The following is a 14,169-nucleotide window of genomic DNA, read 5'->3' as shown; positions in this document are numbered from 1 at the left end:
AATCTGAAGTAAGAAATAGTTGGTACGTGACATCTTCGGACGAATTGTGCATTGAGTAAATACCTGTACAATAACGCATCACTCATTGAAATCAATGACCAAATATAAGTTTAAAAAAAAAAAAAAACATTTTTTAGCAGTCTTTACATGGTGCTGAAAAATAAAATTGTTTAAATTTTTGAAGGCTCCACGAAGTAAGCAAAAAAAAAAACACCATTCTCCAAATTTACAAAAAAATAGCAACAAACTTATTTTGAAAGTGTCGATTTTCAAAAATTTTACAGAAAGACCAGCAGAGCTCGTGATTTGGTCGAAAACTAACACAATTGAAACATGCTAGTCTTCCACAGAAATAATGAGATGAGCGAGTTTTCCACGGTTAGTGGTAGTCGCCCATACATTTTATATTTGGATGAGATATGCCTACGCAAGCAAAGGAAAAGGGCAGCTCCCACTCCGCTGGAAAGATTAGGTGGAAAACTATTTCAATTCCTCTGGTGTTGCTTGGGCAGTTAATAGGCTGATGATGCCTATCGTGATATTATTAAAATAAAAAAAAATAAATGTAAGGCGCGATAACCTCCGAAGAGATCTAAGACCGAGCTTCTCTTCCAATTTGCGTCGTGCTCCTATTGATTTTCCCTACAAATCGGCCGGACGGGACCTACATGTTTTATGCCGACTCCGAACGGCATCTGCAAGGCAGATGAGTTTTCACTGAGAGCTTTTCATGGCAGAAATACACCCGCTTAGAAAAAATTTCTTTTAATTGAAAAACCTTATTTCTAAAATTTTGATGTTGCTTTGCCCGGGGTGTGAATCCAGGGCATATGGTGTGGTAGGCGGAGCACGCTGCCATCACACTACGGTGATATTATTAAATATAAAATATTTAAGGCCAAGCCTCTTTTCCAATTCGCGTCGTGTTCCTTTTCACTTTTGCTAAAAATTGGCGGGACGGGCCTATGTATATGTTTTACGAGGACTCCGAACGGCATCAGCAAGTCAGATGAGTTTTCACTGAGTAGCTTTTGATAGCAGAAATACACTCGGAGTGCTTGCTAAATCACTGCGGCGCGACCCCGCTTAGAAAACCTTTCTTCTGATTAAAATCAACTTGTTTCTAGCATTTTGATGTTGCGGAACGTGAACCAAGTATCTTCGGTGTGGTAGGCGGAACACGCTAGCGCCACACCACGGCGGCCGCCAAATTGATTGATCATGATATTATTAACTGTTTTTAATATGGTAGTCCTTACGCTGGTAGAAAAACCAAGTAGGTAATTTGGAAAGCACTACCAAACACACAGAAGGTGCTCTATTCTGTGTTGAATGTGTTGGCACTTCATCTTTGCTCAGATTTTCCAAACTCAAAATTTTCACGGCAGTTATTATAGGTATCTACATATATTACTCGATTAGTGATTTACTGATCTAGTGAATTTAATGAAAGTTTAAGCCAAAAAATTAAAAGGAGTACGCCACAAACTATGCGGTTTTAAACGCATCGCCTCATAAACAATACATAACATAATCTCAAACACAACTAGGTATGCAAAACGTAAAATTTTTGGTTTGAATATACCAAAACGGCAACCATGTTGTTACATCCTCTCCAATTTCTTATAATAATTCCTTAAACATAACGCTATAATTGAGCTAAACATTATTCCTGTTGATAAAAGTACAGAAAATAAGGAATATTATAAGTAATAGTTCCTACAATTGATAGCCAATATTACATGCTTCATGCTCTAAGCCTTGTGGTCTAATGAAATATGTAAGTCTTATATAAGTTTAAAACTTTTTGGTAGGTATTTCTGGCTATGAGGCTATGTGTGCGTGTCAAGTGTTTGCCCGCGCCCTCAAAGCGGCGAATATCACATACTTGACCGCTCTAGCTCTGGCTCGTTCACATATGGTAATATGCAAACACAAAACACACCCGCACACGTGCACTCACACACACACATTCGTCTTATCCAAACTTAAGCGCAGAATGTAAAGTGAAAATTTCCCATTAGAAAATTTAAAGCCGCGCAGAATTATCCAAACTTACATTTATACATACATACATACATATATTAAAAAAAAAAAATGGTTGCTGATATTTTCATTTATTTTGCGCGGCATATGCATCGACAAATTTCACTTAAATAAATGTGAAAAAAATTGTTAAAAAGTATGAACGCAATAAATCTTCTATTGTAAACATGTAACCGGCAAAAATCTGCCGTAAAAATAAACTCAACACTTTTCATATACTAACATTTATATTGATTTTTAACAACAATTCACGTATTGTTGTTGGGTTCTCTTTGCACTGCACACTCTCCGCTCCCATTTAGCGCGCGGTCCACTTTAAGCACATTGCACTTGCCCCCTTTCGTCTGCTTCCCTTTACAATTTGTATTCTTTTTTTATTATTCTTGTTATTATTTGCTTGTTTCGTGTTTTTTTCTCTTTGGCACTTATTTTTCTTATCGATTTCTCTAAAACTTTCGACGTTGGCAACAACACTTCGATTTTTTTCTTATTATGTTTTCATTCAAAATCTTCAAAACACTCCAGTTTCACAAAAAACGAAGTACATTAACCGTATATAAAATTGTAAAATCGCGTAGCGCCCCAACACTATCTCAACCGTTATTAACCGCACTACACTAACTGCACAAGTCAAATGCCATCAAAATACTGTTACAGCAATGGTGGAGCAGATATCACTGTGCTCACACACATTCACAAAACAAATTGTTTAACTATGTTTGCTCGTCTCGCTCGTATACACTCTCTCTCTCTAAGGCTCGTATCATTTATTCGGCTCAACCGCTGTTTTGCCGAATAAAATTAATGTCTACCTACTGTGGGTTCATTTAATGAAATCAAGTGGAATTTTTATTTTCGACCCATTACCTAAACATTAACAAAACTTTTGTTTAACTATGACCTTACTTTACCCCACAAATGTTTGCCTTTTAGCGCGTTTCACTAACATTTTAACAACATTTGATAGCGGTAAATTGGCTTAACAATAATTTTAACAATTCTGCTATTCACTAACTTTTGGATCATGTTGCTGCCTTGCTGGTAAACGCCTCTCTGAAAAAATATAAAAAGTGCAGTAAATGTTCAAATAATAAAAAAATAATATCAAAAATTCTTAACTTTACTGAGTCCTGCACACAATTTGTGGCGTGAATATATGATTAAATGTTTTTGTCAATTTCTCTATGACCTTTGCGTTAGTTTTGACATGTCACTACTATAGATAACATTTTTCTAAAATTGATACTTAGCAAGTATTTTTAGAACAAAGTAAGTGATTCGCTCAATTGACAATGCATGCAATAATTGACTACGGTAAAAATTTTGATTTCAGAAACGGCAAAAGTTAGTGAATCGCGTTACTGGTAAGGTTTTTCAGCCATATCGCATCTTTTCGTAATAATTTCACAAAATAAAACCAAAATCTCGTAATGCGATAGTCACGTTCACGAACTAGGTTGGCTTTATTTTTTCCAAAGCCATTCGTAGAAGAAATTCCAAAGAAGACATTTATTAAATTATAATTTTAGCTCAATGTTAATTAAAAGAATGTGTCAAAAATGTATGAGTTCAGCCCCTCATGTCAAGTTACCTGTGATTTAAAAAGATAACTTGCCGTTCTGCATATGGGCCTTACCATTTATTTTTTGAGCTTACCTATAAAACCAAAAATTTGTTAACATCTCTTGAAGCAATCGAATATTCTCTGCAATTCATGGATAATGCCTCAATTTATTCGGCTCCACATAAGACTAGCTAAAAATACAAATTATTTAGTTCACAATTCCTTTCATAATATTTGTTGCTTGTATGATTCACATGATACACCTTCCAAGGGCGATGCCTTCTAGAACAATGTAACTTCAATTAAGAAACAACTTGCCAACTGTAGATATATTTTCCTGGTGACTACAGACCATGCCTTTGTAAATATCATAAATAAAGCTAATAAATCTATCAAACTAGCAAGATATAAAAGAACAAACTAATTGGAGAATTTTTCAAAGATTTTCAAGAAGACTCGTAGTCAGTACCTAAAGGTGTAAAATAATATTAAAATGTATAGTAATTAAATACGATTTAGTGATTTCTTTAATGAGGTACAATTTAAATACAGTTTTGTGCTCCACGCTTTCTTAATATAGGTTTAAAAAAAGTAAAAACAAGGCATAGTCATACATAAGTCCCTGGGCCGGCCCGTATCGTGTGTTACGATTCCTATCGAAATCAAGTTTTCACTCAAAAATTATATCAAAATAGATCTGAAATCGTGAGTTCTAATAACGACATATGTGAACTAGAGACTTCGCGTTCTACTAGGATTTATAATTTATCATAATTTGTATAAATTGTTTGGCAGTTTCATATTTATAAATTGATTGAAGAATGGATACCGATACGATTCGTAACACACGATACGGGCCCTGATTTTTTATCTTTTCATAGCAGAAATACACTGGCGGTGTTTGATATTTAGGTATTTTTTTGTTTATAAATTTTTGATGTTACTTTGCCCGAGACTTGAAGCCAGGGCCTTTACTGTGGTAGTGTGGTAGGCGGAGCATGCTACCACCACACCAAGGTGGCCGCCTTTAACAAAGGTCTGGCTCTTTTTAAACAATGCTCCAGCTTTTCCTGATTAAAATTTACTTACAAGTTACTTACGGCAAATGACGTAACTAAAATGGTAGCCAATGCATATAAAGTACACACATATCGACATGAATTTGGCAATCTGAATAAGAATCTGAGGTCCATTTAAGTACGGCAAAATATATTAATTTTTGACTAGCTGTAGCTCAACATTATAAGCTTAATCAAATTTGCAGTTGCATATACAGACGTGTAGGTTATTAAAATTAAGCATTTGTTTTGCCTCGTTCTTTGCAAGCTGTTTAGCTGCCTTTTATTGAGAATTTAAACAAACTAAGTTTTCAAGATTAAGTGTACTCCATAGCTATCTAGATTTATAAATTCATGTTGAATACTAGCCAACATTTTAATAATCCACACCAACTATTTCGAGGAGGAAAGGTCAAACTTCGGGAGAGGGCGTGTCAAAATTCAAAACTTCTTCTTCAATATTGGTACGAATATTAGCAACACTAAGGGGTACAGCCATCTCTAAGCCGATGCTAAGTAGTGACGTGAATGCACATCAATAATTCAATCATTATGCTTACACATATGTACGTACACGCAGCGGAGAAGCAACAAACACATGCAGATATCTTATCTGAGATATGCAATTATGCTTGAAACACAATGCCGAGCGACGACGATATACGCCGCGTCGGGCGATAACATTTCAAATTACGCCCAGACATTTCATCTACTTAAAACACAATGCCGGCCGAAATTGACGCTGTTTATTCAGAGTGGCCATTATATAGAAATAAAGATGAAAACAATTAAAACTTTTTTAATTCTCTGCTTTAGCACTTGACTGCTAAAACACGCCAAAAATATTAAGAAATTAACAAAACAATACAAAAATGTTAAGAAATTAAATTAAAAATTATATGTAAAGAAAAAAAATTTGTTTTTGGATATTATGTTTTCTTTTTTATACTTAAAAAATTGAACAGCAGCAACCCTTGGGATGGTTGTCGTCATCGCCCGGCGGCGACTATAGAAATAAATCTATCGTCGCAAAATGACGTCGCGTAAATTTCGCTCTTGGCGTTCATTGTGTTCACCTTCATGTAATTATGGGGATTCTATTTTTGACAAGGCGATGTTCGCCGCGTTTATTTCGCGGCGTCAGGGCATTGTGTTTCAAGCTTTATAATTGGGGAAGTGTCGCTCACAAACACACGCGCATATGAGAGCTATACACGTACATCTGTAGTTATAATTATAACAGATAACCAACTAGTACATTCTAGAACAGAAGCGCCTAGAAGATGCAACGAAGAAATCAAAAATTATAAATGGCCTCAACAATAGAGGCGCTAAAATCAGTTTTGATTAAGCACGCAATCTGTCGGGCAATAGTAGAGTTATTTATTGTGAAGTACTTTAATAAAGGCCATTTTGCATTATTAAATATTGGAGTTATTTATTCAACAGTTTAGTGATTCGAACTTAGCAGAAGGTTGCAAATAAGAGGATTTGCAGTAAATTCGTTACAATTGGTGTCAGAAGAGGAATTGTTGGATAAATTCCGAAGATTTTGAGAGAGCCGTGGATTGAATACAAGCGGCATTAAACTCGAATATCAGGCACGACTACGAGAGGCAATGGAGGCAGAAGGAATTAACGTGGAAGAGTATGTCTTTCCTCTTGATGGCGAGGAGACAACAAAAATTGAAGAGAAAAATGAAACATCGCAGATAGTTACGAGCACAGACTTGAACATGATATTGGCTGCAATATCTGCACAAACGTCGACAGTAACATCAATGTCATGGCAAATGTCATCTCAAATGGAAGAACAGAATACATATATGGCATCTCAACTAGAATCCCAGGAGAACCGTATAACATCAAAGATGGAAACACAACTGAAAGAGCAAAAGGCACGCATAACAGTACAACTCGAAGCGCAAGAGGCGAGTATATCATCAAAACTCGAAGCGCGTATGGACGAGAAAATAACGCAGTTTGAGGAAAAATCGAAGCCGAGGTGGGTGCTTTGAGAGGTCGTATATAGGAGTTGCAATTAAATCGTCCAGCTGTTTCAGCAAGCAATACGAAGGTAAAAACTCCATCTTTTGACGGTTCTGTTCCTTTCCAGGTGTTTAAGATTCACTTTGAGAAGACCGCAGCAGTGAACAACTGGAATGTTGAAAATAAAGTTGCTGCACTGTTCATGGCGTTGAAATGGCCTGCAGCTGAGATTTTACAAACCATTCCAGAGGGCGAACGGAACTGTTATGAAGCATTGATGGGCGCTCTAGAGAGACGATTCGGAACTGAGATTAGGAGACATATATACCAAATGGAGTTACTGAACCGCTTCCAGAAGCCTGGTGAGACATTGCAAGAGTTTGCGTCGGATGTTGAAAGGCTGGCACATTTAGCGAATGCGGATGCACCCGTGGAAAACACTGAAAGGGTAAAGATTCAGAGCTTTATAAATGGCATACGGGACGTCAAACCAAAGCGAGCTACATACGCAAACCCAAAGCCAACATTCGCAGAAACGGTTTCACAAGCTCTGATTCAGGAAACAGCGTCGCTTCTGTGTAAGCCAGTTTTCAAAACACGCCGTGTGGAAGTAGAAAGGCCAGAGTGGGTAGACGCAATATTGGAGGCGCTGAAATGATCGCAAAAGCGGAGTGGAAGAGTTATCAAATGCTTCAAATGCGGGAAGCCCGGTCACATTGCACGTCATTGCGATTTTGATCCTAGTGGTTGCAACAACAGGAGTGGTCTTAATAACAAAGCTGGAGGGGATGAGCAAGAGCGAGTAAGATGTAGAGATCGAGAGCTAGATCCAGCTATTGAATGCCCTGTGATATCTGTGTCGCAAATTGGTAGAAAATCGAGCAGTCTTACCGTCAGAGGGAATATGGATGGCAAAGAACGTGTACTGACTGTAGATAAGGGCGCATCTCATTCCTTGATTCGATCTGATTTGGTCTACAGGAGAGTAAAGTCATTACCTGGAGCAAGGTTGCGTACTGTCACTGGTGAGTATAACCAAGTACGGGGAGGTGTGATCTGTGAAGTCTTAATTGGGAAGGTCATGGTTTTACACAAATTCGTTGCGGCGGAGATTGTTGATGAAGTTATATTGGGAGTGGATTTCTTGGTTGACCATGACATCAAGATCGATATGCAGAGAAGGGTGATACGTTATGAGAACCAGGATGTGCGACTTAACTACAGTTTGGAAAAAGGGTTCAGCAGTAAGCGAGTGCTGGTGGAGGAGATTCGACAGAGACCACGAAAGTCGAGGAAAGTAGATCGAGCAAAGTTTGATGGAACAAATGGGCCAAACAAATCAAAACCGAAGGTACCTGTGAGAGAAACACTGGCATGGAAAAGCCCTAACGGACGCACTAAAACGAAGGAAAGAATTTCGCAGAAAGAATGCAAGGGTGGTTTCAAGCCAGGACAAACAGAACGATACTGATTATGCAAAGCGCAAGCTCTACGAAGTAGTTCATTGGCCAAACAACAGAGTGTGAAGGAACGAACCAGGGTAATGAGTAGTACGATGAAACGCAGGTACGATGAGAACAATAATTCGGAAGGTTTCATGGCGGGAGATTTGGTACTGTTATACAACCCTCACCGGCGGAAAAGTGTTCCATCCAAGATTCAGTGCAGTTGGGAAGGCCCGTACAAAGTTGTGAAGAAGATCAGTGATACCATCTACCGCATCCAAACCATTGGGAAACCACGGAGTAGAAGAGTGGTACATTTGGAGATGCTAGCGGCGTTTAGATCGGGAGATTTGTCTGATCGGGACGACCAGACTTAGGTGGAGGGCAGTGTTACGAATATTAGCAACACTAAGGGGTACTGCCATCTCTAAGCTGATGCTAAGCAGTGACGTGAATGCACATCAATAATTCAATCATTATGCCTAGACATATGTACGTACACACAGCGGAGAAGCAACAAACACATGCAGATATCTTATCTGAGATATGCAATTATAATTGGTGAAGTGTCGCTCACAAACACACGCGTATATGAGAGTTATACACGTACATCTGTAGTTATAATTATAACAGATAACCAACTAGTAGATTCTAGAACAGAAGCGCTTAGAAGATGCAACGAGGAAATCAAAGAGTATAAAGGACCTCAACAATAGAGGCGCTACAATCAGTTTTGATTAAGCACGCAATCAATCCGGCAATAGTAGAGTTATTTATTGTGAAGTACTTTAATAAAGGCCATTTTGCATTATTAAATATTGGAGTTATTTATTCAACAGTTTAGTGATTCGAACTTAGCAGAAGGTTGCAAATAAGAGGATTTGCAAGTAAATTCGTTACAATATTTAGAAACTTGTTTAAGTGACAAAGACGCCAACGAAGTTTTATGAATAATAGCATTCAAAACTATGCGTTTCAAAGGAACCAGTTACTCTTGACCTATTTAAAAGTTAAATAAATAAATAAATGAAAGGCGCGATAACCTCCGAAGAGATTTACGGCCGAGGTTCTCTTCCAATTTGCGTCGAGCTCCTTTTTAATTTTTCCTACAAATTGGCGGACCGGACCTACTTGTTTTACGCCGACTCCGAACTAGAGATATAAGCCGCCGATTTTGGTCGTGTTTCGCACGCCGCCGCCGAATGTCAAAAATATCGGCGGCGACGGCGTCCGGCGCGTTACTATATTTTCTACTCGTTTAAGACTGTTTAGGCCATTTATTTTTATGTCGAAAATTGGTCGGATATGGTCGAAAGTGGTGGTGCATCACTGCCACTTATAAGAAACTCATTGCGAAATTTAACTCTTTCTAACTGTTCAAAATTTATTGAAAAAAACGGGCGTTTTCGATGTCAACCCCAATTCACCAAGTTATTAAAACAAAACACTAAAAGAAGAGTTATATAATAAATTTGTATGCTCACTTTGCATATTTTTTTTCTTTTTTTCAAAAATTAATAATGAACAATGAATTCAAATAAAATGACCCAAGGCGAACATGTTTTCAAATTGCGTTCAAATTGTTAAAAAAAAGCAAAATACCCAAAAAATGTGCCGATTTTTTAAAAAGTTTTATATTGCGATTGGCTGAAAGAATAAGCGAAATCAGTGATGCAAAATCCTTTAGTAGGTTCTAGGGGCATAAACACTCCTTACAAAGGATTCTGACCTCATACTTAAGTTGAGGATATATGTACGTATGGGAAGTGGGGAAAATCACTTGGGCTTACATTCAAACATCTTTTGTTTATTTGCGAAACTATACAGTAGCGTCTGAAATGTTAATTTTGATTTTCACACTTCATCCTTCAACACCCAAGCCTCCCGGTTTAACATTTCCCAAAGTTGGCGGCCCTATCCAAAACTAGTCCCTTGGAGTTAATCACATTTATTATAGCCTATCAACGAAGTTTAAATATCACCTACACGGTACGGCTCCTTTTACAAATGTGAATACGTAGGCACATATATTTACCAGGTGAGGCTTTGTCCTTTGCAAGAACACTCAAAGTGGTGAAGCGAAAGCTTTCTCAAGGCAGTCGCACAAATGACCGGGTGTTCTACTAGCCTAACGTAGGGGATAGTCGAACTAGTCTGAAAACTGAAGGCGGTCATCCATAATAAGCTGTTATATCATACGGTCGGAAAAGAAAACCATTGAAGTCAATGTATCGAACACGAACGTCTGCAAATTTTGGTCCACATTTTAAAACTTTTTTCCACGGTCCTTGTAAAATTTAAAATATGTAGATGCGCCAAAGATTATACGGTTTTCACCCATGAGTTACGCAATGATGATTTCGAGAGCGGCTTCCTTGGCCAAATAGTTACTCCCTAACGTTTCAAGGTGTTTTTTGTGTAGCTCGGAAGCATAGCGCGACAAAAGCATCCGTCAGAAAGTCTGCGGAGCTATAACAAAAGCTTCTTGGAAAGTGACGTCAACGAGAGTATGAGTTCGAAGGCAGTCCTATGGCTTCTGTTCTTTGGCATGGATAGTAATCGTTAAAACTGCCCCACAAGGGTCATGACTCATGACTATTAGTGGATAATTGATAGGAACCGTAAGTCGCCTTGTGCATGATCAGCATGTAGCCACAAATGATTTAAAGAAATCGTGCCGACGACGGGAATTAGAGTTAGCCCAGAACATCTCCTTCGGTGAAACTACTCTACAAAAGTGTGACCATTTTAAGTATTTCTCCCTCTCCCCGCAAGGAGGTACTCCCGAAATTATCTGAACGATACGCGAGATTTTGAGGCAAAAACCGCGGATCTTTCCGAAATGGCCGAAACGTCGATTTCCTTAAAAACATATAAACAAAACCTTTCCAAATATTATTTCTTTTTATATGTTTGTATGTTTGATTGTGTGTTCAATTTTACTTAAGATTTTTTAAGAATTAATGAGCTTAACACCGGTAAATAATAATGGTTATTATTTTGGTTTTATTGGGAAAAACCGAAAAGAAGGAAACATTTACCGGCATATTCCGATGGTACCATTTCGAAAACCGCCACGTCTTTATCGTCAGGCAATTTCGTAATGTTTTTATTTATTTCAACAGGTTTCCCCGGTGAAACTTACCGGTGTTAAGCTCATTAATTCTTAAAAAATCTTAAATAATTTTTTTTAATTTTCGCTTTACAAGCCTGCCAAATACTCATCCGCAAGTTAATGATACTGTTCCAGATCGTCAAACATACCATTGACGTCAGCAGTATGTTTCCATATTCATTAGTTGTGGACAATGTGATACTCCGAAGTCCAGCCATTCAATTAAAAGGTTTACGCCGATCACTTTGCCGCCGCCGCCGATTAAGTGACCAAAGTAAACCTCTACTCCGAACGGCATCTGCAAGGCAGATGATTTTTCACTGAGAGCTCTTCATGGCAGAAATACACTCGGAGTGTTTGGCAAACACTGCCGAGGGGCAACCCCGCTTCGAAAAATGTTCTTCTAATTGAAAAAACTTGTTTCTAAAATTTTGATGTTGCTTTGCCCGGGCGTGAACCCAGGATCTTCGGTGTGGTGGGCGGGGCACGCTACCATCACACAATCTGCAGGATTCGCAAACAAATTTTCGATATATTTTACAGAAATACTTAACATGACTGGCGCTATTATACATTAGGAGTCAATAAAAGCGAAACTTATACATCTACAATAAGGGATTCCCCCATAAATAGAGAAAACAAAAATTCAAAAACACAGTTTTCAGAAAACATTAGTCAGAACCCTTTTTTCAGAAAGCCTAAATTCTCAAGTCAAAATTCAGAAACAAAAATTCATTTGAAAAAGATAAACGCAAAAAGATTAAATAATTGATATGCTTTCTATTGTACATCTTTTTCTTTATCCATAATTCCTTCCTAATAAATCAACTTTTCTGAATTTTGAGAAAAATGTAATGTTTTTTCTGTCGTCTCATGGTTTCCTGAATTTTGACTTATGAAATTTGACTTCTGCAATTTGACTTCTGTAATTTGACTTCTGAGATTTGACTTCTGAGTTTTGACCTCTGTATTTTGTCTCTCTGAAAAAAGGGTTCTGACCATAGATGTTAAGTAATGATAAGATAATGCTAATGATTGCTAATTAACCTTCATTTGCTAATTCATTAAACAATTAGAAATAGTACAACTAATTCCCAATAGATAATTGAAATTTTTTTTTTGATAAAGATAAATTTTTTTCAAAGAATGATTGAAGTGAACGAATAATGATGTAAATAAATATAAATAATTGATTCTAATTCGAGCTAATTGAATATCTAATTGCATTCAATTACATCAATTACTTATTCTAATTGGAATTTAACATGTATGGTTCTGACTAATGTTTTCTGAAAAAATGTGTTTCTGAATTTATGGGGGCACTAAGGTGATATCAAAAGTTCATAAACCCGATATTGAACCTATAAACATACTTACATATGTATATTGACACTCATAATTGATACCTTTTTTAAATAATAATGCGATTGAAATGCATTTATTTATTGAGTTTTTGACTATCCGCTATGCTCATTATATTCTCAAAGCTTACACAGAATTGTTTTGTTTGCCATGTTGTGTTGTGTTGTCCGAACTCTACTCATAAAACAATTGGCATCCCCTCAGTAAAAGATTTTGACATAAAACAGGATCTTGCAAAACTGTATGCTATTCAGCATAGCGGAATGATACAAGGTGGCAGCATGGTGACATACCTACAAACATAAATAAAAATTCCATATACTTTGTTTTTGTAAATTCGATGGACAAATGTCAAAATCGTACTGCACCGGAAGTTGATATATCCAATCACATAAAAAAAGTTTATAATCAGCTGTTCCATGCTGCCACCTTGTATCGTTGCACCATGCTATTCAGTTGACTTCTTCTTTATTTACATGTCGAAGACTTCTGATCAGCTGTTTGCTTATTATCTATTTATATATCGTCGCCTGGTTAAATGATTGTTGTATGTGAAAATTGGGCCAAATTGGCTAATAATGCAATTATACTAATCTTACCAAGATCTTTCTAATGCATTTATCAATTTTTTAATACCTCCTTTGTTTTCCGAGATATTCGGCAAAATTTTGTCGTATATGCCAGGTAACAAGCGCTTTAGTAGCATTTTGTCGTATTATTTTAAAGCTTCCGCACATGCGACAATTTGTCATAGAAATTGAATGAATATAATTCTTAATAAAAAATTGTTGTATGTGCGAAATCAGCTAACACGTGCAACAAAGTTTCAATCTTGCTTAGTAAAAATATGTCGTATGTATTATTGAAAATGCATTGAGCGTAATAGTGTTGGTGTTATTCGCGATGTCGAGGCGTGCGGATGAATCTCCTGCACTTTATGTGCCGCAAGAAATTTACGAGTAAGTATTTCGTTTGAAATTAATAGTACCTGTTAATTAAAAAAATCAATCTAGTCGGGAAAACAAAATTCCTGGATCTTGCGATGGGACTGACTTTTCTTCAGATGATTCAGAAAATGATCCGAGTTATGTTCCAGAAAATAAATCCTCGTTAAAAAATTACTACGAAACGGCATATAGCGCACTTCTTTCTTCGCCCGAAAAAAATGGAAGTGTGTTACGTAAGTTGCCATTGGATTATAGCAGCGGTTGTAAGTAATTTTGCGTTTAATTTTAGTTCCCGTTCTAAAGTTCTTACTTTCAAATTCCCAACTAAATACTTTCAGCTAATTCCGCATCTCCTTTGCCTCGAAAAAGATAACGAAACACTGAATTTTGAAAGCAAAATTTACGAAAGAGCCTTCACGACCGTGGATTGCCATTTGTTAACAGTAAAGGAAAGGACAGGAAGAACCATTTTTTCCGAATGCGCTAAATCGTGCTTTTACATGTGTACAACTAAAATATCCTCAGATGAAAGGAAGAGTATTCATTCCCGTTTTTGGAGCTTAAACTCATCAGAGAGGCAAATATTTTATGGTAATTTTGTAAAGAAGACATCAGTTAAGCGCAGAGGAGCAAACTTTAAACC

General features: G+C 37.0%; 1 protein-coding gene across 1 annotated transcript in view; it reads right to left on the bottom strand.

Moving 5' to 3' along the window:
- The window catches only part of Su(z)2 (Suppressor of zeste 2), a 48,665-nt gene extending 46,022 nt beyond the window's left edge, over positions 1-2,643 (bottom strand). The window contains exon 1 of the mRNA XM_067774975.1: positions 2,270-2,643. The gene's annotated coding sequence lies outside the window, so the exon portion shown is untranslated. The remainder of the gene's footprint in view (positions 1-2,269) is intronic.
- Positions 2,644-14,169: the final 11,526 nt, after the last annotated feature.

The sequence above is a fragment of the Eurosta solidaginis genome, chromosome 3 (genome assembly GCF_040869045.1).
Source record: "Eurosta solidaginis isolate ZX-2024a chromosome 3, ASM4086904v1, whole genome shotgun sequence".
Lineage (NCBI taxonomy): Eukaryota > Metazoa > Arthropoda > Insecta > Diptera > Tephritidae > Eurosta > Eurosta solidaginis.
Note: the sequence above shows the minus strand (reverse complement) of the source record. Positions and strands in the feature narration are given on the sequence as shown.